A 23,558-nucleotide genomic window follows, 5' to 3' on the forward strand; every position below is an offset into this window, starting at 1 on the left:
AGGAAAATTGGCATTTATGTATTGAGCTCTTCTTGGCTCCTGTTGGTCATAGAGGAGTGCTGTGCTATGCACTGATCTCCCCCATAAAAAAACAGAAGGAACTAGAATGCTCTGTGCTTCTCTAGGGTCTAGCAAACCCCAAGATTCAAGCAGACCTCTGTTTTGCACCCTGAATCCAATTATGGATGTGGTATTACTTGGTGCCTCCGTTTCTCATGGTATCTACCCAGACCCCAGATCTCATGATAATTAGAAAGTAGTTCCAGCATGTCTAGAGGTGGGGGGGAGGGGCACTCTGCCTTGCCCTCACTTACATATCAACATTAGTTTTGTCACCTTGAGCAAGTCACCTTCTCAATTTTTTAATCTGTGAACTGGCAAAATGGTAATGGTGGTTGTGATAAGATGACTTGTAGGCCCTTGACACAGTACCTGGCAGGTAGTAAGTGCTTAGTAAACATTTGTTACTGTTCTCCTTTGTTGCTTGAATAGCTCTTTTAATTTCCCAAAGCTTTCACACACCTCTTACTTAAAATCTCAAGCCTAATGGAAACTCTTTGTGGGAAATCAATCTCACTTGACTGTTGAAGAAACCGAGGCACCGAGAAGTAGGGTGGCTTGACCGAGATAACTCAGCAAGCCTGGGTGAGGTCATGTCTCCTGACTAACAGGGTTCTCCCTCCTGGACCCGAGAGAATAAATCCAGGGACTTCATCATCTACAGGCACAGCCTATATTTGAAAGTTTCCACAAGAAGCTTTGCTCCTCTGGCATACGTTGATGTCTTGGTAAGAATTTGTTGTGAAATCTTATTCCTTCCTCAAAGTCAGGCTCAAATATGGATGATATAAAGGAAATTCTCCAGCTCCCCAGGCTGAATTAATCCTTCTTGCCTTGTATTTTGGACAAATACCTGATTAGGCACTTGATATCATACCATAACTGAATTGTCATTGGCCAGGAATTTTGTGAAGTAAAAAACAATGTCTTATGCATATCTGTATCCTAAATACTTCACAGTAGGTGTTCCCTAAATATCCACTGAATTAATTCTACTGATAATGGTGCCACTATGAGCCCACTTGATCTTATAGCAACCCTATGAGCTAGGTTCTGTTATTGTCCCCATATTTGGGACAGGAACACTGAAGTCTAGGAAATAATGAAATTATCACTTAACTTGTTACTTAACCGAGTTACTTAACTTGGTGAGCTTACACAGCTAGAAAGTAGCAGGACTGAGATTTGAATCTAGATCTTACCATCTTCAGCTCTGAGCTCTTAACCAGTTATTTCCAGGTTCTTGTGCCCATTCACATGGAATATCTTCCTCTACGTGACAAACATCTGTTCCAGAAGCTGTCCAGGTCTGCCTGCCGAGAGTAGGAGTAAGAAGGAGCTGGGGAGTTCTGAGCTGAGTGGAACAGAAGAGCCTAAAAAAGACTCATTTCCTCTGTATGAAGTTAAAAGGCAAATGGCTTCAACTCCTCCGAAGTGCCTCTCTCTGAGCAGCCCCATGGTTCAGCCACGTATGAGGTTGTAGCATGTTAGAAAGCCTTTGAGAAATGGTATCTCTTCTCGCGAAGTTGACCTTTTCCGGGGCCCATGAGCCAGCTGACCTTTGTATGTCCCCTCACCAACAGTGGCTGAGGGCTAACTCTTTAGTAGACATTCCTTGCCTATTGCTGCATCAAGTGTATGGAAGTTGCCAGTGTGTGATTGGGACCAGGAGTTAGATCTCCAGAAGGGAGATGCTACATGGAGAAATACCAGTGATAATTTAAGTGGGATTGAACATATAGGGGCACATATAATGGATAGCTGGAGCTTCTGGGTTGGAAAGTAATGAAGAAAGGGCATGTGCTTAAAGCCTTCAGAGCAGGTCACATAACTGTGTCTGGGTATCAGGATCATCATGGCATGTCTCTTAACCCAGGTTCCTGGTTAAGATCAATGAAAAAACCCATGGTTCCTGATGGCAGCATTCTCTCCAGAAAGGCCTAGATGCAGCCTCAGAATCCTTTAATACTTAGTGGTCTGTGCAATCATGGAGTTGTCCATAGAAGCCAACCAAGACCTTTGAATTTTAGCTTAGTTCTCTCCACATGGTTCCTTCTTGGGAAGGAATAGGAGACTTGGGAAATCCTTCCTAGGAAATATAGGGGTTTGTGTCTTTGTTGGATGTCACTTAGGATAACTTGGGGTCTTGGAAAGAAGACTCAATCAAAGATATGAAGTCAGGATCTAGCCTCGACATTGTCACAAAGGAATTAAGTGATCTTAGGCAAGGCATCACCTTCCTGGATCTGTATGCCTCATCTGTAAAAGGAAGGGCTTGAGAGGAGTGCATGATTGCCATGGACCCTCTTTTAGTAGTGTGGCTATGTTGAGAAAAGCATGCCCTTGTTCCTAGGGGGCAGTGTCTATATGCCCCACATCACTAAGGGTAGACACGTGACAATCACACTTCTACTCTCCACTCCCATGCCCATAGCTTCCACTGGTAATATGGACCCTGTGTAGACTTGGTCTTAGAGTCATTTTCATTCTTTTTAGCAGGGGGTATACAGGAAGCCACTACCAACTGAGGTTTGCAAGGAAAATGAAAACCATTTGCCATTTGTTGTGGGTTAAGTTGTGTCTTTCCAAAACTTCACATTGAAGTTCCAATCCCTGGTGCCTCAGAATGGGACTGTATTTAGAGATAGGGTCTTTACGGAGGTAGTTAAATTAATATGAGGTCAACAGGGTGGGCCCTAATTCAATATGACTGGTGTCCTTATAAGAAGAGGAAACTTGGGGGCGCCTGGGTGGCTCAGTGGGTTTAGCCTATTCCTTAGGATCAGGTCATGATTTCAGGGTCCTGGGATCGAGCACTGCATCAGGCTCTCTGCTTAGCGGGGGAGCCTGCTCCCCCCTCTCTCTCTGCCCGCCTCTCTGCCTACTTATGATCTCTCTCTCTTTGTCAAATAAATAAATAAAATATTAAAAAATTAAAAATATTAAAAAAATTAAAAAATTTGGACAGAACAATGTACAGAGGGAAGATGATGGGAAGACACAGAAGAAAATGGTATCTGCAAGACAAGGAGAGAGTCCTGGAACAGATCCTTCTTCATGGCTTTCAGAAAGGAAGTCCCCCTGCTCACAGCTTGATCTTGGACTCCTAACCTCCAGAACTATAAGAAAATGATTCTCTGTTGCTAAAGTCACCTCCTTAAGGGTATTTTGTTATGGCAGCCCTCGCAGGCTCATATACCATCCTTGCCTATATGGAATCTGGCAGGAGAGAAGCAAACAAAAATACAAAATAATCAGAGCAGTTTATTTTGTCCTCATTCCCATTGTCAAAGTCTGGCCTTGAAGACCTGGTGAGTTTGGGGTTTATTGTCAAAGAACTATAAAAGTAGAATGTGGAGAGTTAGCTTGAGTAAGCTTGAATTTCTCTGAATCTCATCTCCTCATCTCTAGAAGGAGATCTAGACTGAAGCACATATTTTCAGATTCCTTCACAAGCATAAAAAGTCTTCATTCAAACAAAATTTAGGCAGACATTTCATAGGTAAAACCTAAATAAAAATGAAGCTGTTGTGATGAGGTAGAAGTGTTGGGGAGGGGAGCATCTTAAGCCTGTCTTCTCTCTATTCCCTAGACTCTTAGCACAGCTAAAATTAAAAGGACCCCATCCCAAGTCAGACATTCTGCAAATCTGAGAGTCTAACATCTGAGTCTGTTGGACTGTGGGATGCTTGAGAGAGGAGCTGTCTCTTAAGTAACTTACCACGATGCCAGGTTATACAGCAGGCACTCAATTCATGTGAAAGGAAGGAGGGAGGAAGAAACAATTGGGAAAAAAAAGGAAAGAGTAACAGATGTTGCCAGAGAATTCTGGAGGTGGCCTGACCAGTTCTGAAGATGCATCTTTAAGACATTCTATTTTGTTTTCTTAGGAGAAGTCTCCTGGAGCTCCCTAGCCATCGGGCAGAGCTGTTGGTTCACCTAGAACCTCCTCACCTTTTCTAGGGACAAAGGCCACAAACTGAAACTAAATCAGGCACTGGAGAAATAGGGGTGGCTGGAAATGGACTAAAATCTCCCCAAAGCCAAGGGTTAAAACATTTTTTTTTTTTCAGACCAGTTGGGGTTTACTGGCTGAGGGTAGAACCTGGGAGCCTGGAAGCCTGGGGTTGGAGGTTGGTTTTCTTCTCAGCTCCTAGCTAAGGGTTTGGCATTTCACCTGCTAGATGGCGCTGTCCTCTAAGGAAAAACACCAGCTCCGCTCCACTGGGGCTCAGTCCAGGAAACAGAATAACTGAAGTTGAAAAGAATTGATGGGCTAGAGGTAGAGGAGCTGGGAACCCTCCTTCCCCCTACCCCACCCCCCTACCCTCGCCCCCAGCGACATCTCCTTTTGTGGTGGTTCTGGTTTCCTTTACAGTTCTTATTTTGCAGTGTGGGTGTTTCACACACTCCTATCTGAAAAGTCTCAGGGCCTTTTGCTCCTAACAAAAGTGAGTAGGAAGTGTGTGTGTGTGTATGTGTGTGTGTGCGCGCGCGCGCACACGCATGCATTGTGAGGAGGGCAGGGATGGTCACTGAGCTTCTGCCCCAAGGCTGCAACTTACAAATGACATGTTCCAGCCCTGGTCTTTGACCTTGACTTAAATGAGATCAGTTGGGAAAAAAAAAAAAAAAACCAGTCCGTTCTTCATTCTGCTCACCAAGCTGGACCCCTGAGATTGCTGGTGGCTTTCTTTACTCTGAAGCCTTCTTGCTCAGCTCCAGTCTGCGGGGATGGAGGACATGTGGGGACTGAGACTCCCTTTCCCCAGGCAATGTTAGTGTTAGATTGACAGGCTGGCTCCATCCGGGTCTGCATGTGAAATCAGGGCCACAGCCTGCAACTACTCCCACTCTATCAGCAGCCAGAAGGAAGGAAAACAAAGATAAGGGGGGGATGGAAACCAGGAGGGGACCCAAGAGGAGAGAGGGGAGGGCTGAGGAAAGGCAGGAGACAAGGGAACAAAGACCAGAGGTGAAGGGTGAGGGGGGTGGGGAGAGGCCAGGGGGACAGGAGGGACCAGGTGTCCGTAAAGAAAGGAAGGGCCATAGAGAGGAGCCGTGGTGGAGGAGAGAGGGTGGACCAGCGGGGGTCAAGGGAAGACAAGGAAGCTGGAATGGAGCTTTTAAATCTGTGCTAAAGCCGGGAAACTGCGCAGGCAGGGGGAAGGAGGCTGTGCCAGGCAAACAGGAAAACAGAGGAAGTCGAGTAATTAGAGAAAACCTGACCAAGGGCCTGAAAGGAGGAGAAAACCACTGCGATGGGGACATTGCAGAAAAGCAAGGCAGGAGAGACAGTGGCAAGGAAGCATTGAAGCAGATGGGGTGGGGGGTGGTCGAAGCAAGGAGGCAGAGAGCAGAGCAGCGAGGATGTGGAACAAGCAAAACACAGCACAACTGAGCGTGAGGGAACAGGGAGGGAACCATGAAAAGAATGCTCACCTTATAGTCATAAAAACTGGAATGTGTGTGTTTTGGCCTGCAGCCATTGTCCAGGAAACACAGTGTGGCTTTTAAGCACATTGTGGAGTGGTTCGTCCACACGTTAGTAGCGTGCCCTGGTCTGCTGCTTTGAAATGCAGCTGCTCTGAGCTGCCCACTTGGCGGCCGGCAGCCTGCTGTTGGGGACATCCGATGCAACCTGCTGTCTGTACCCAGGGTCATTCCTGCTCGATTTATGGTGCTCTAAGTTCAGACGCACCAGCTTCTCTTCCAGAGCAACTGCTTTGCTTTGGGGGCTTAGAGTTGATATGTGTATCATGCTGGTGACCTGCTTGCTGTCTCCTGAATCAGTGATTCCTTTCAGGATGTTTCTCAGTGGGGCTGGCTCTGGGAGAGCAGAGTGGGAGGCACGTTAAAGGCAATGCAGGATGGATGTGAAGGCAAGGGCCCCTTGAGTCTGACAGTCATAATTCTGCTCCTAGTTTTTCCATTTTACTGTGTAAACCAGCGTATATGTTTTAAGTCTCTTCTAGCCTCAGCTACTCATCGTACAATTGGGCTCATAGTCTCACCGATCTGATAGGGTTCTGATGACACCTAGGGGGTGATCTGTGCAGCTGGCAGGGTGGCTAGTTCATATTAATGCTCACTAACTGCTAGCTGTTGTTCTTTGTATTATTATTCAAGACCAGATAACGCTGTGTGTGTGTGTGTGTGTGCGTGCGTGCACGTGTGTGCATGTGCCCGTACCCATATGTGTTTTGGGAAATCAGTCCTTGAATGCAGAGTAAGGGCCTTAGATTTGAAGGTGTCTCAGCAAAGGAATGATTGTTTGTGAAGGTAGAACCAGCAGTGACATGTGTGCTGCTTTGAGAAGTAGGAAGACCATTTTGGTGACCAAAGCATGTATGAGATCGTAAGAAACTGGACTAGGGATTGGGGGAACTGAAAAAAATATAGAAAAGAGTATTTTGAGAGGCAGCCCAAACCTGAAGATCTTCGTGATGGACAGGTGGTGGGAAAAGGACGTTTTACACATGACTTTAAGGTTTATGGCCGTAGAACAAGGTCAGAGGGAGCTTTCAAGCTAAGAATGATTTTTTAAAAAATGTTTTAAAAAGATTGTAAAAAACAAAAATGAAAACAAAGAAGAACCTGTGACAAAGACCATATGTGGTCTGCGAAGCTCAAAATATTTACTATCTGGCCCTTTATAGAGTTACCACAACTCGGTTCCACTTAGGGATCAGAAGAAGAGTGTGCTCCCAAATTGGGAAGTCTGGAGAGGTTTTAGACAGAGTGCAATGTCCTCAGAAAATTAGAGGATTGGGACTAAAGCATTGAAACCCACAAGAAATACTAGCTATTGCTATTATTGAGAACATAGAGGCCCAGCGATGGAAAGGAACATGACATATGTGAAACAACAGTAAGATGGTGGATTGGTTTGGCAAATAACAGTAAACAAATCTCACTTGTAATTATTGCCATCACTATTACGACTCTATTGCTGTCATTGGGACTTGGGGTCTGGTCTTGGGACCCTGGTGTTCTTAAAGCATGAGGTTTGCTAAGATCCCTTCCAATTCTTATTTTTTGGCCCATTTCTCCCTCCTTCCTCATTTTCCTTTCATCCTTCCCTTTATGTGGAACATGCTTAATTCTCTTTGGCATTTCTGACAGCAGGGCCATTTCTTCTCCATCCTCTTTAAAATCCTGATCGTGTAAGAACTGGTTCTATTTTTCCCTTCACCATTCCCAGTGATCTCGCTTCCTTTTGCAGCCCCTCCCCCTCCAGGCACTTCCAACAAAAGAGTCAGGTCATTTTTCATGCGGTATCAGCCGAGTGTCAGCCTCCAAAGCGCTTGTCCTTGTTTCTCTGAGTGTCGGAAGTTCTCTGTCTTCCCACTAGGACTTTCTGAGAGCATGGAGTGGATCCCAGAATTTCTAATCCTTCCTGCTGCAACCGAGCGTCTTCCCACACTTTGTTTGAGAAAAAAACGATTGGGGGGGTGGGTGGGAGGAACGCCAGTGAGGGAGCAAGGCATGCAGCCCTGGCCAGCTCAGGCTGGGGTCTGTGCTGATGGACCAGCTGTGCCCTCCCTGTTACTCAGGGCTGTCTTGAGAGGCCAGTCAGGGGACAAAGATTAGGGTCATCAAGATAAGACAGAGAATATTCAAACTGGAAGCAAAAAGGGGCTGTTTTTCCAATAGTAAGTAATCAGGGAACAGGAGGATGTAATTTGCAGATTAGGAAAGTGAACAAAGAACGTAAAATTAACTTTATAGCAAAGAGGAGCGCAGTCTGTTTGAAGAAATAAACCTCCATAAAGCATTATTGTTGATAAAATCAGACTGTTGATTTAAACTAAATAGGAAATACGACCAAGTCAGGGAGAGGATGGGGGCTCAGTGGAAGCTGAAGTTGAAACTTCAGGCAGAAATGGAAGGGTGGGATGGGGGGACCTGATGGGGCATGGTACCCATGCTGGGGGGGCCATGGAGGACCAGAGCATGGTACCCATGCTGGGGGAGCCACGTAGGACCAGAGCATGGTACCCATGCTGGGGGGGGGGGGCATGTAGGACCAGAGCATGGTACCCATGCTGGGGGAGCCATGGAGGACCAGAGCAAGGATGCGTGTGCTAGGGGGAATTGAGAGGAGGGTTGTGCCTTACCAGGATGCCCAAGTCACCTTCACTTAGGGATTGTCTTCATTTGAAAAGTGGCATTGATTTCCAAGAACTGGTAAATAACAGATACGGTTTTGCACACATGCGGTCCCTCCCTACCCCTCTCCTGTTTTTAATTCTCGAATACCCACAAAAGCTCATTTGAAACGCTAGCAACTTCCTATTTGAACACTAGTTGTTCATACCAAAGCAGAAGAGTCCCAAAGCAATGCCTTCGATCCTGAGGTGATTAGAACAGGGCTTCCGTCCCTTCCATCAGAGACAAGTTGGCGAGACTAGGATAATGCTCCCACGGTGGGAAATCTAGCTCTGTGCTGGGAGCTGCCCTTTATTTCCCCATGCCAAACCTTCTTGGCCCCACACTGCCTAGCATGAGAGACAGATATATTGTTTTTACTGTCTTTGACCTGCTAAGGCAAGCTCTTCCCAAGACAGGTTTGGAGAAGCATCCCTGTTTAGTAGTGTATTCAGAAGTCGCCACATGCCCCTCCCAGTCCATTTTTCTCCCTTTTCTCTCTTGCTCCCAACCCTGGAAGCTGCATCTTGGAAATCCATTGTCTTCTGGCTTTCTGTAGAGTACAGCTTATGGGAGGTCCCGGTAGGCACAGGTAGGCTAGGAGAGAGAGCGAGAGAGCAGAGCCTTAAAGGCCTAGATTCCCACCCTACCAGGTTGTAGGCTGGCAGTGCCTTTCTCTACCAAAGGTCAGAGTGAGTTCAGGGCACTGTCCTTGTCTGTTCAGGTACAGGGGTATTCATGGTACCCTGATAGCTGCTACACTTGGATTGCTTCACCATCCTTTGTTGGCTTCCTTTAAATGTGTCCTTGTGCTTAACAGTCCCTTTGTTAAGCTCTCTTCTAATGCCCCCATTTGAGTGTTGTACCATTCTTGTAGGCCTTTGAAGGATATAAGTAATGAGAGCTCCTACTTGAAAATCAGAAGGCCTGGGCTACAGCTGAGTACCTATTACAAGTTGACTATGGGACCTGGGCAAGTTGCTTCTGCTTTTGGCTTTAGTTTCTTCATCTATGAAATGGAGATGATGGTGAGACCAACTTTCAGTTAAAGCATGCTATAATTCTGTTTCCACTAGGGGTGTAGTGGGCAGGGTTTAGAGGAAAATAAGCATTTTGAATCCTGGTTTTTATATTTCCTAAATGTGTAGCCTTGGCCAAGTCTCTTGATCTCTTTGAATCTTGGTTTGCATTTTCAGTAAAACATGGGAGGTAACGCTTCCCTTGAAGCTGAAGGGGTACTCCCTTTGGCAGCACGTCCAGTAAAATTGGAATGATACAGAGGAGGTTCGCATGGGCCCTGTGCGAGGATGACATGTAAGTTGAGGGGGAGGATTAAATAAAATTGCATGTTGGAAAGCAGCTAGAATCCCTCTCATTACATGGGAGGCATTCAATCCATGTTAGAACCTTTCTTTTCTTTCCTGGCTTTCTTAAAGGGAAAATGCCTGAGCACGAGGAGACAGAAATTTGTTGGCTCTGGAGGTTTCCATTTTTTCCACCTCTAATTCTGTTTATTTATATTTGTGTACATCTTAGCTCACAGACTCCAATTCATTTATTCCTTCCAATATGTCTGTCCTTGAAGATTTCTCCCTAGAGAAAGTCCTTCAAAAGGAGGGCAGGTCTGTGGTTAGCTGGAGGGAGGGAACTAGGAGCAGGACTCAGGTACTATGCCACTCGGCTACCTAGTGTTCTGACCAGGACAAGGATTTTTTTTTTTTCACAGCTCAGAGTTCTCTGGGATAGCTGACATATTTCAGGGACTTTACCTTTCTTCTTTATGCAGAAGTCACCATCCTAAGTGAAGGATTGAGCCTCCAATTTTTCATGGTAATCATTCATAAGTAGATTTTAGGCTGAAAAGAGCTCTTGCTCAACCCAATCAATAGTCCTGTTCACCCCCAAACTTGCCATAAGTGATTTTATAAATGTGGTTTTTTTTTTTTTTTTAAAGTATATGGAGTGGGACTCTTGAAAATTTTTGCTAGAAGTTTTAGTATTTAAGTGTGTGTCCTGCCACAGAGAGGTCTAGATATGGGTAAAGCTGTGAGTGAAAGAAATCTTATTAGTACCTTCTTCCATTTACTCTCATTGTCCCCTTTTTTCATTTTAGTATCTCAGGCTTCAAGTACTCAACATCTGTAACTGCCTGTAGTTGACCAGAGACCCTTGTAGACAAATATACCCCATAATTCTAATTGAGTATATAAACTTACCTGTCTTATGTCTGTCGGTACCCACTGAATGTTCTCAAATGTATGATAACTTGGTCCATTCTTTTACCCATTCATCTATTCACCACCCACCCACCTTACCAGTCAACTGGAAAATACTGATTGGAGATACACAAAATATGGTGGTGGGCTTTGTTTAATAATTTTAAAAAGTGTGAGTCACAGTTCCAGACTTAAGAAATATAGAATGTGTTTGCGGGCTCAAAACAAGTTAAAAATATAAGAAGTTCTCTCATAATACTAGTGCAAGTGAGGGCTAAGTGTCCATGAGTGATAGACATTGTTGAGGCTCAAAGGAAAGAAGCAGGACAATGGTGCAGAGTAATAGGGACTGACTTTAGAGAAGATATGGGAATGGAGCCAGGCTTTGAAGGATGGGTAGAGTTTGTGTGAGGAGAAAGAAAAGGGAAAGAGAAGAGAAGGCCAGAGAAATGGGAAAAGTTAGGAGATAGAATTCTAAAAGTAGACCTGTTTGGCTGGAGTAGAGCTTTTGAGAAAGTAGTGGTGGTAAGATTGGAAAGGTTGTTTAAGACTGATTTCTGGAAAATCTGGAAAAGAGGCTAGAATGTGAAGCTGGGGAGCATAAGTATTTCCTATAGGTAATAAAGAACTCTAAACCTTTTTTCTAGCTAGAGAGAGGCATCTAGTAGAAGTCTGCAGATTGATTTTGAGTATGGAGTGTTTGCATTATCTGTTGACTCACTGATTCACTGATTTCATGCAACACAAGTTTAATGAGCTCTCCTAAGTGCTTAATTCAATGATCATAGCTGGACACTAGTTATTATGTCCTAGTTCCTTCAGAAATCAAAGGAGTCCTTGCTTTGGGGAGAGCTTCTTAATTCATCATGACCAAATAGCCCAGAGAGAAAGAATACAAATAACCACTACAGTTAATTCCTTTTTTTAAAAAAAATATTTTTATTGTAAAATTAAACACAGACACAGAAAACCAAACCAAACAAATATGTGGCTTAGTGAATTATTATAGAGTGAACACCCTTCTAACTACCACCAAAATCAAGAAATAAAATTGCCAGCCAGCCCTATAACCCTTCCACATGCCTTATCCTAACACAATCCCTTTCTACCTCCCAAAGGTCACCACTGTGACCTTTATAATAACCACTTTCTTGTAGTTATTTATGGTTTTATGACTCAACTGTGTACCCCTAAACCCCATAGTTTAGTCTTTCCATATGTTTTTTTTTTTTTTAACTTGATATGCCTTTTAGGTCTCCTTTAATCTATGGTCTCCTCCCTCTACCTCTTTCTTTTCTTTATCTGGTGACGAATTTGGGTCATTTGGCCTGTCCAGTTTCCTATAGTTCGATTTGCTGACTTCTTAGTCATGATACAGTTCAGTGTGTTCCTCTGTCTTCTGAATTTCCTGCAAATTGGGAGCTGAATCTAAAGGCTTGACCTGACACAGGTCTGATTCCTTTAACAAGGTTAAGATGGTGTTATGTCTTGTGTTGAAGAAGATGCTCAGTGTCTATAACCATTAATTCACGGGGATTTATTAAATAGTAATATTTTAATGCTACATTTTCTTTTAATTATCACCTGGGATAATTTTATCAAGAGACACTTCCCCTCATCTATTATTCTGTTACCCAGTGCTGTGATTCATATAGGATAGGTAGGAAAAGGTTTGATTATTTCCTTCTTCTACCCAATTTGCAAGATGATAATTGGATCGTTGTTTCCTCAGAAGGTGACCAATTAATATTTCTTAAATATAGGTCATAAACTCTTGAATTTGTTTATATTTATATTTGATGAGTTTCAGTCTATCGTAAAACTCAAATCTTTGGCCAGTGGAAAACTCTTCAAGGTGCTTCCTGAGTTCTTCTGACATGACTCTAGTAGTCTTTGACAGCTTCCTTCTAACTGCATGTCAAGATGTACCAAACTCATCAAAAACATTTCCTGCCTCAGACCTGGAATTAGTCATTTCTCCAAGAAATCCTAGTTTATTTCAAGGGGATATGTCATTTGAAGATCAAATCTGAATGCTATTCGGTTGACTTTTGTTTTTCAGTCCTTTTAATGGAAAGAGCCGGGATAAACAATTACCCCATGAGTTCATACTGATATTTCTAATTCAGATTCATATCTACAGGATGTTTACTTAACATCTTCTATTATCGGAGTAGTTCCTTTCTTTCACCAGAAAATCCTTTAAGGCAGGGGGGATGGTAGAATCAGAATATCCCATATATACACTTTATATATACAACTTTATCAGGATAGTAATATTCATAGTATCACTGACATTATTGTTACTGAAAGTAGATAAAATGGTTTTGTTTTGCATATGCTGATCATCTCCCCATTTTTTAAAAGTTGTAGTATATTCATACTTTGAATCATATACAAGAGTCTCTACCTTTTAACCCTCATTTATTCTTTTATCTGCAAGTAACTATATATCTAATATTCGCCAGCAATACCTGTCTGAAACTTGTTCCTTAGTAGACTCCTTAGGAAGGGCTCCTGGGAATAATATTCTCAGAGTCTTAACATGTTATTAGCAGTTTGTGAATTCCTGGATAAAAAAATCCTTAGTTCACATTTTCTCTCCTTGAATATCTTAAATACATTACTCTAATTTCTTCTGGCAAAAAGCTTTGCTGTCAAAAAAAAAAAAATCTAAGGATAATTTAATTTGATTTCCCTTGTAAGTTATATGCTCCTTTTTGCCTAGATATCTAATTTTTTCCCCTTTTCTTTTAAATACAATATTTTTTTTCCTAGAATATCTTGGTTTTTGTCATTTTGGGTCAATATTCTCAGGTACATGATATGCTTTTTTCAACATATATTTCAAATCATCTTTTATATTAGGAAAACTTTGTTGTATTACAGTTTTTGGTATTTTCTTTGTTCTCTTGAGATTTTTCTGTTCCCTTGGTTACTTTTTCAGGGTCTCCTAATAGTTGTATATTGGATCCTCTTTGCCTATCTTCCAGTTAACTCTTTTTAATGTAAATTCCAATTGTTTGGATTTCATCATAATTCATAAGCAGTCTGGGCAAGTGGGCTTATTTCTAAACTGATTTGGGGGTAATGGCTGACTATGACATTTTATATTATTTTCTTTGTATTGAGGGGGCATTGAGAATCTGAGCTATAATCCCCAAAGAACAGTGTGTATTTCCAGTAGAATAGTAGGCCAGTAGAAAAGACAGTTTGGTGTCCTGAGACTCATTGTCCCTCAGAACATATGGCCTAAAGATCTGAGATTGGTACTGGAGGTCAATCCTCCACCTTTTATGGAATTTGAAATCCTTTCTTTGGTTCTTCTAATTACTAAAGCTCATTAGGCGTGGAAAGCTTCATTTTCTTCAAGCATATAAATTTAAGGAAATTTCATTTATTTGTTGCCCTACAGAACCTAAAATAACAATGATGAGAATGACTCTTGTTGCAGGGGGAATGATAGGAACAAATGTATGGGAGCCGGTCTGAGCAAAAATGGCTTATGGCTTAATAGGATAATTTTTAATGGAGAAGGGATAAAATAATTATCTTCAACATCCTGAGTTCTGTGTGGTTCAAAGAAAAATCACTCATTATAATAGTGTGAAGTTGCTGACCCCCATGACCTGGACTTTTGTTTCTGAATTACAAATTCAGTGGCTTAAACAATATAGATTTATTCTCTTACAGTTTTGGAGGTCAGAAGTCCAAAATGGGTTAAGATCAAGTGTTGGCAGGGTTCCTTCTGAGGCTAGGGGAGGAATTTGCTTCCCTGCCTTTTTAGCTTTAGGTGGCCCTTGGTATTTCTTTGCTTATGGCTTTTTCTTTCCATCATCAAACTATATCATTCCAGTCTCTGCCTCATCACATTGTTTTCTCTCTGCCCCCAAATATTCCTTTGCGTTTTTGTTATAGGGACACTTGTGATTACATTTAGGGTCCACCCAGATAATCCAGGATATTCTCCTTATCTCATAATCCTTAATTTAATCACATCTGCAAAGTCCCTTTTGTCATATACTGTAAGATTCATAGGTTTTGAGGATTTGGGCATGGATCTATTTGGGCAGCCACTATTTAGCCTAACATATGCATAATCTTTTTATACCAAAGAATCTCTAATGACAGAGGGAAGCAAACTCATTTCCATGTTGGTGATTGAGTTGCAGCTCAAAACAGTCTCCTGGAAGCCTGTGGTTTCTTTGAAGACTAGCATTTTACCTTAAAGGTGTTTGAATTTTGTACTCTACACATATGCTTGCTAGCCTCATTTCTTGCAACAAAAGAAAAATTGGTCTGGGAAGATGGGCCACAATGCTTTCATGGTTGTAAGAAGTCTGGAATACTGCCTTACACCCTGGTAATAACTGTATTTTATTTGGATGGCATGACATGACATCACAGGATGTCATGGGAGGAGGAAAGAGTATGAGTCACACTTGCCCTTCAATGTGAGTGAGCCCCAGGAGATCATGGATACCATCTACTCTACAGTGTTGGGTCAGGAGCTGGTTCTCATGGAATGCTCATCTGTGGATTGAGATTTAGAGTGGACCTTCCTTGTTTTCCTGACCCAGGGTCCATGGATGATCTCTCTTTCCTGTCACAGGTCTTATCATAGAAATCTAGGCCTGATTTCTACTAATGGAAGAGGGAGGAGGCCCCTCCCCCCTTCCTACAGCTCTTTGCATGACAGGCCATGCATAGTTATTATGCCCACTTTCTTTGAATCCTTCCTCTCCTTCTACCCCCAACCCCTTCTGCTCTGTAACTGCTCAGGGTCCCAGGACAGTTGAAATTGGGCCAGCTGGGGTGCTATTTTTAACTTCTTCACACACACAGCTGAGGACTTGGCCCCCACACAGTTACATCCACTCACTGTTTCTTCCTCTTGGAGGATGCAGACAGAAAACCAATGCCTATGCCTGGAGTGGAGGGGGCATGGGAGGCAGGAGGCCCAGTTGTTTTCTCACAACCACCTGGCCCACCCATCTCTGCTTCCTACAGTGTTTAGTATGGCAATACAACAATTCATAAAATGTGGCATTCCTGTGTATGGCACACTGCTTTGAGCCTGTTTTATTCTATGATAAAGACTACATCTGTCAGGCTATATTGGCTCATCTTGGGGTTGGGAAGAGAATTATATTGCCCAGATTTGCTCTCTCCTTTCCTCTTACTAGAGGCAGACGTCTCTTCCCTTCCTCCAGAGCCAGCTGAGAGGCCCTCTCTCTGAGGGACAGAGTGCACAGAAATCTATCTACCCACTGGGTGGATATCCCAGTATCAGGAAAAGGATGGGTCAACTTCAAATTATTTCACTCTTTAAGGGACTTGCCCTAGAATGTCAGAGAATCTTTGTGACCAGCTGACACATTATATCTATATGTCTGTGTACACACACATATGTACATATACACAAATACTATATATGATATAATGTATAATACATATTACAATAATACATATATTTGTGTGTAATCATGTATATGAAGAATTTTTTTGACTGATTTTAGTTTTGAAACTTTTCACCAGGCATTTTTGTTTCAGTTAATCACGTTTCTATTGCAGCCTGGGGACTTTTTAAAACATTTCTAGAACCCTCTATCTTGCTCCCAAAGGCTTAAGCATTATTTGATAATTAGCCTTCACAATTATGTTATACGTTTTGGAGAGAAGTGTGGGCTGGGGGAGGGTGGGAGGAAGAAAGTTGTGTGTGTTAGTTAATGTGGGAGGAATGAGGGTTATTATCTGGGGATTGGAGGAATGCTTATGAGAGAAAGAAGTTCACTCTGTCAAAATTGTGTTGGTTGCCAGTTCTCTGTGAAACCCTCACTTAGACACAGAGAAGGATGGGGGTAGGGGGACACTGGAAACTTTCTCGCCTTCCCTAATTAAAATGATGCCAGAAAACAAGATCCACATAGAGGCCAGCTACATGCCACTTAAAAAGAAATATGCTTCATTACAGTTTCTCTCCATTTCCTGGAACTCACAATGGGAACATGAAAAAGGAAGAAGATTTGTCGAAATCCTGGGAAGAGCATTTTGGTATTCACCCGCCTGTTAACTTGGTATCACAATAAAGTACTCGCTGCTAAAAGGACAGGTTTTCTCTCTTTCTTTCTGCCTTGTGTTCACATACCTTCTGCCCCTCCAAGTCCACACATTCACATTAGCAAAATGCACTACCCTGTACTCTTGAAGTCTATTCCTTTGGCTCATCCTCTAGAGGAAACCATCACCTTTTCCTCCTCAAAAGGTACATTTTCCCTGTGTTTTCATTTTATGAAAATTATTGTATTTTCTTCTTTTTAAGGGGAAAATTCTGTTTTGTTGATTGGATCGGATTTCAACAAGGTTCGGTATGGGGCTGATTTTAAAAATGAGAGAGAAAATGAGAGAAGGGACTGTGTGTTGCACTGTATATTGTGTGTGTAAGTACACGTAGAGGGCCTGAGCATTCTTGGGCAAGAATTACCCTCAGGCAGAATATTAAAGTAGATGAAGATGTGTGCTAGGGACCACTTTTTTCTTCATCACTTTTATTCCAAGTCCAAGATGCCAGAGGACCACAGTACTTAACCCAAGCTACAGTGGAATTCTAGGCAATACCAGACAATGGGAAAAGCTTTTCTTGTTTGCTTGTTTACCTGCAATTTATTATTATTATTAGCTTTTCATTGGGAGGAAGGGTGAGAGAAATTACTGAATTTAAGGGTTCTAGAATCACATTACTTATAGTACTGCTTGGGGTTAGTCATGCTAAATGGTTTTTCTCTTGGTCAGGGCAAGAAGCCCACTAAAGGGCAGGGTTTCCCAGTTTAAAGACATAGGAGCTGTGACTGTGATGGAGATGAGTGAACCCATCTGAGTGTTAGACAACTAGGAGTGAAGAACTGTGCAAACAGGGGACCACACCACCCAACCTCAGCCATTGCTGTTGGGCAGGAGTGTGAACCCAGTGCTGGCAGACCATTGATTTTTTTTTTTTTTTTCTTCTGGGTTATTGTGTGAAGTCCCATGGTTTAAAAATGCTGATCACTCTTCAAATTAAGGGAGGGAAAAAAACCCTACCAGCCAAATAAAACAGATCAGTTTTCTGGATGTCTCTGCCACAGAACAAAGAGGGTTAAGAGCATTATGGTCCATTAACATGCCACATGACCTTGGAAAGGTTTGCTTACTCATTTTTAAACCAAATGATTGGTGTAGATGAGCTCCACAAGTTTTTCTTCCTTAGATCCTTCCAGATTTTTTGACTCTTGAGTTCTGTATTCTAACCTTCAAGATCCCTTCATCTCCTAAAACTTCATGAAGAACTGGGTAGATGCCCAAAAGAAGAAATGAGGAGAAGAAACATATAGATGAAGGTCAGAATGGATTAGGTAACAGGAGATATTGCTTGCTCACGTGCCACTACATGCTTTTGCAGAAAAGCCTTCCTTTGAGTTATTTATGATAGCCATCTTTCCCTCCCCTTAACACCCATAGTCCTTTTCGCACAGTCTCCTTCAATAAGTAAGTTCATTCAGTGTCTTTATTAGTTGCCTGCCTGGGGCCATTAGTATATACCCTTATGGCTCCCATCACTTTCCCACTTGTATTGTAGTTATTTGAATAAAAGGATGGAGAAAACTTTTTTCCCCCAATTCCCAGGATACCAGGGAAGGAAGACTGGCCTGTAGGTTGTGCTAGCTATGAGAGAAGCAGGGTGGGCTTACACTTCACAGAGGAATGTACATGGTGAGGCAGGTCATCTTTTAGAAAGCCCAGACTTTGGGAGCCAGAGGAGAATGAGGTAAAGGGCCACCAAGATGGCAGAAAACTCTATGTGTGTGATGTCACCCCCTCCACACATCTCAGTTCTTCTGCAAAGTTACCAAAATCATGAGATACTGGTGCCCAATCATAGCAGCAGGCTTAAATGCATCAGCAGAGAAGGAAGGCCAGGAATTTGCAGGAAGTCATAGGGCAAACTATGGATTCCAAGAAGTTATGATATTGTCTGAACCAATTTTGAGTTCGGGTGAGCCCCCTAGGTAACATCTGGGTATGCGTGGGTACATTCAGGCATGTTATCGCCTTGGTTAAATTGTGAGCATTTTCAGAACAAAATTTTTATTGAAGTTGTTTCTGTAGGTTAAATGCTTTTGCACACAGCAGATTCTAGTAAATACTTGCTGACTGACTGAATGACCAGTCGAATGAATGAATGAACTCCAGTCTTTGAACGTGAATATCCAGGCCTTGGGAGGATAGACAGACAAGAAATCAAGCAATCTGGAAAGGGTTAATTTCTGCCTTCAGCATTCACAGGAAGGATAATGTATGCTGGAGAGGGAAAGCATTAGTCTTTCCCTTTTGAAACCCCCGAAAAATTTGTCTGAAGCATGTATTTAAATGGGCAGCATACAGGTGTTTTCAGAGCTGCTGCAGCCCCAGAGAAGGCCTCAGGGCAAACCAGAGAAGACGATACTTGGTAACGAGAAACACTCCTCAGCTACTCTGCATGCTTCAGTGGGAAAATGCAAATCAACTCATTTCCGCTTTTGAGGACAACTTCAGATAAAGGGGTCCCCGGGCAAAGTAACCCCTTCAATGTGCCTGGCTGTCTTTCCCCATTGCTATCTTTTCCTGCACTACCTGCTGTGCGAGCTGTAGGGGGTGGGGAGGGGGCTGTGGATTGGCTGCACAGGAGAGGAGAGAGGAGATGCATAGTAATGAGAAGCTGAGGGAGGAGAGAGAAGGAAGGGGGCTTTCGTGGGTGGGTGCAACTTTGTGTAAAAGGCCTTGAACTAGGAGGCGGAATTAACCTCCAGTTCTGTCTCTGTGGCCACCAGCTGAGGGTGACCTTGGGGAAGAGGTGGGATTCACAGACAGTCACATCTCAAGTGAATGTTTAAATCATTCCAATTTCATCATCTAGATTTTTTTCTTGTAGTTGTTTTTTTTTTTTTTTTTTTTTGGTCCCCCCCCCCCACCACCACATGGAGAAACTGAGATCTAAAGTATCAATGGGGAGTAAGTAGAAGGCAAGGATTAAAATACAGGTCCCCTGGCTGCCAAAACAGAGTCCCTCCACCCATCCGGAGTGTCATGCTAAGAGGTTCCTGGATCAACAGGCGTTGGTTTCCATGTTTCATAATTTGGATGTGAATGTTTGGTTGTGTCTCAGGGCTCAGTTAAGATTTTAAAGATCTGAATAACTCAAAAAATTGTGGTGACCTTCCCTCCTCTCCATTTAGGTGAATCAAAATAAAAACCAGGCAAAACTGGAATTGAATGATAAGAAAGTAGAATAGAGAATGATTCTTTTCCATGATGACTACTCTGATAAATTCCAAATAGCAAATTTGACTTAAAATTTTTGATTTGGGGTTCTCTTGTTTCACCAGGGTGTCTCAGGCACATGCCTTTTTTTTTTTTTTTTTCTTCTTATTGGGAAATCCTGTGTATGGATCTCGAGTGTCATGAGATACTTAATTTTGAATGAGTGCATGAGAGGGTTGTGTGAACAGATATTTGGGCAATTGCTATTTTTGTGTTTATGTGGTTTTCTAAGGTATTAAATGCATACGGGTTTTCTGGGTGAATATGTATGTATACATACACAGTTTTCTCTTTTCTCTATGGAGTGAGGCAACCTAATTGCTAAAATTGGCAGGCTCTAGTTTGCTAAATGAGATGACATTTGTCAAAGAGCCTTTCACATGGCCTGTCTTCAATGCACGGTTACTTTTTCCTCACCAAATAAAAGACAGAACCACTCCAGATGAATTCCCATCTAAACTTGAAGTAGTCTGAGTTAGAAAAGCATCTGGAACCTGAATTTTTAGAGAAAGTTGTGTATCATAGGAGTCAAAGATAGGGCAGGTCAGTTTCAGGCATTATTTTCATAATTTGCTTTTTATGAGTAGAGGCAAAAGTCAATTAGCAAAGAGTTAACTGTAGTTTTTCTGTGTGTACATATGAGCAACTTATGTGTAAGATACATCTATATATCTCTACTTATATCTCTATATCTATCTAGATAGACACATATACATACATACATTGTTTCATATTGGTGGCCTTTGGTTTTGGTTTGGTTTGGCTCTCCAGAAGCAGGAGGTAAGAGGGTTCCTGTACATCTTGGTCTGTAATCTATAACCTGGAGTCAGTATAACCCCTGCTTAATTCCTATTTGCTCTAGAGACTTTGGCCTCCTCTGGAAAGAAGTTTCTGCATGTTAGCGTGAGATACTCATTCAAAACAAAGTCTGAAGTTATATTCCCAGTGATCATCACAAGAGTGGGAGAAATTCATTGTAGGGTACCCTACATTTTTCCCCCAAGTAGCTTTCTCATCTGTCCTGCTAGGTTTGTCTCAGAAAAGAGTATTTTTTTTTTTTTTAAGATTTTATTTATTTATTTGACAGAGAAAAACACTGAGAGAGGGAATGTAAGCAGGGGGAGTGGGAGAGGGAGAAGCAGGCTTCCTGCTGAGCAGGAAGTTAGATGCGGGGCTTGATCGAAGGACCCTGGGATCATGACTAGATCGGAAGGCAGACACCTAACGACTGAGGCACCCAGACACCCCAGGAAAGATGATCTTTTCTATGCTATTGTTTGTTGAGTCTTTAATATAGGCCACTGGTTCTCAGGGGTGGCAGTTTTGCATACCATATTTACCTTCCCGCTCTAAAGGGTGTTTGGGAATACTTGGAGACAATTTTGGTTACCAAAACCAGGAGAGGAGGAGTGCTCTGGACATCTCGTGGCTAGAAGCAGAGATGCCGCTAGAATACAATGCACACACTTTCTCCCACCCAACAAAAAAAACAAAAACCAAAAAATCTCCCACCCAAATGTTAGTCATACTGAAGTTGAGAAACCCTGGTGAACGCCAAGCTCTGTTCCTTCATGACAGGCAAGTTTCCATTAACCTCTCACAGATCCAGTGGGCTAGGTACCGCTGTCCTCCGCCTTTGAAAGTGAAAGGTAATATGGCATGGAGGGAAGAAATGACAGGACCAAGGCCACTAAGGCCCAGGAGCAGGACTGTGCGTAAGCCAGATCCATCTTCCAGACCGTTTTAAGCAGCACTCTGTGCTGCAGACATCCTTATCTGTGTTTGACCGGCCTCCCAGAGAATGAGCTATTTCCACTCAGTATGCTGCAGCTCGCACAGATACAGGTGACTTGCTTCCGCCCAGGAGAGACCAGTCTAGATTTTGTCATTCTCTCTTACCGGCTGGTATATTCTGTGCCAAATGTCACCTGTGGAGTAAACTTTGTCCCCGTTTACCCCGCTCATTTCCTTTCATTTCTTTGCCTGGCCCTCTTGGTTTTGCTTTTCTCAGACTGCAATAATCTAGCTCTCCTTCTAAACTGTAACTATAACCCCTTTCTTTTTTTTTTTTTTTTAATATTTTATTTATTTATTTGACAAAGACCACAAGTAGGCAGAGAGGCAGAGAGAGAGGAAGGGAAGCAGGCTCCCCGCTGAGCAGAAAGCCCGATGCTGGGCCCATTCCCAGGGATCGTGACCTGAGCCAAAGGCAAAGGCCTTAACCCACTGAGTCACCCAGGCGCCCCTCTAACCCCTTTGTTAAAGAGCCTTCCAAGTAGCTGGAGGGCAACCTTCGCTGATGGCTAATGGGATAGTTATCCTGGGGGACAGACTGTTGACGATTGCCACTGAGCTGGAGAAGAGGACAATTTCCTCTGAAACAGGACAGTCCCTGGCATTCATTTTTAAAATTTTTTGATGAAATTCTCTGGCTGTCCAGAGGCTAGGAAAACAAAAATAAATCTGAATTTTGGTTCCAGATTGTGCCAAGATTTCACAGGAAAGCTTTCTTCCACAAAAGCCTTCTGAGAAATTCCTTTATCAGGAGAGAAAAGCATTCCTGGAGATCTCATTAGGTAAATTACTCTCAGATTAACATATTTTATTAATTACCTATTATGAGACCCCCAAAGCTAAACAATCATAAAAACAACAAAAAGAAGTAAATATAGTTCCCAGTGACTAATAGATGCCATAAAAGACATAATCAGTAAAATCAATTATATGCATTATTATAATGAAAGGTACAGTTAGTGCTTTAAAAAAATAATTAGGTTATTGGCTAAGAGGAAGCTAGCCCCCCTTCATTACCCCTGGAGCAAGCCCCGGAGGCTTCACTCAAAGGCTTTTAGTATAGAAATCATTGGTTTTATTGGCCAGGCAAATTAGTGACTCCATTAGCTTCACCAGTGGGGGACCCTGGTTTTCCTAAGTCACCAGGTGCTTTTGATCTGGTTGTACATTTTCTCGAGTGGAAAAATAGGGGGTTGGAACAATGCATCAAGATGGATACAAAATATTTGCAGGTCTAAATGTGTGGCAAGGGGTAGGAACCAAGGCAGAGGAAGTAAAATGGGGGCAGGTGGTGGTTTGGCTGTGTGTGGACCGGGGCGCGGTGTGCATAGTCTGTGTGCTACATGTGCGTGCCCGCCCAGCACACATGTTTGTGCCACTTGAGAGCTTATCAACATTTCCAAACCTCTGTCCAGAGCTCAACTTGCCCGTCTTGCTTTGTATGTAAAAATATTCCACTTAAACCTGTAGCCCAGCTACCTCCAAAGTGCCAATAAATAATATATGCAAAGTTTTTTTTTTCTTATCAATATAAAGAAACGCAGAGTTGTGAGGCTGGTGAAAACTCGCATTAGACAATGTAATGAAGCAGGAATTAGAACAGCGTAGTTCCTCTGGCCATTATAAATGAGGACGGCAGCTACCTGGAGAATGGGAAAACTGATGAGTACAGTCTGTTGGGGAGAGCAGGAGGAAAATTTCCCTCAGGAACACATTTCAAATTACTTATTTATGAACTGATGAACTGGGAGACCACCTATCGAGACATCGGCGTAAGCAGACTGCTGCAGACAGCTACAGAACTCCAGCTAATTGTGCGGCTGTTTTCTGTTAGAACTCCTGCGCTCCAGCTGGGCTTTCGAGGCAGGAAATTTAGGCTATGACTAGAAGTTACGCTTTTCCTCTTTCTTGTCCGCATAAATATATACATACATATTTTAATCCCCTTGAATCGGTTTGGCGAGGGCCTGGGAAAAAGCCGCTACAACTGGCCCGGGGAAG

At 42.7% G+C, this 23,558-nt stretch overlaps 1 non-coding gene across 1 annotated transcript; it reads left to right on the top strand.

Annotated features, from left to right (window-relative positions):
- The first annotated feature begins 9,446 nt into the window (after positions 1-9,446).
- On the top strand, positions 9,447-9,555 carry LOC131832874 (U6 spliceosomal RNA). Its single transcript, XR_009354227.1, has one exon. It is a non-coding gene; the product is annotated as a U6 spliceosomal RNA (small nuclear RNA).
- The last annotated feature ends 14,003 nt before the right edge of the window (positions 9,556-23,558 follow it).

The sequence above is a fragment of the Mustela lutreola genome, chromosome 5 (genome assembly GCF_030435805.1).
Source record: "Mustela lutreola isolate mMusLut2 chromosome 5, mMusLut2.pri, whole genome shotgun sequence".
Classification (NCBI taxonomy): domain Eukaryota; kingdom Metazoa; phylum Chordata; class Mammalia; order Carnivora; family Mustelidae; genus Mustela; species Mustela lutreola.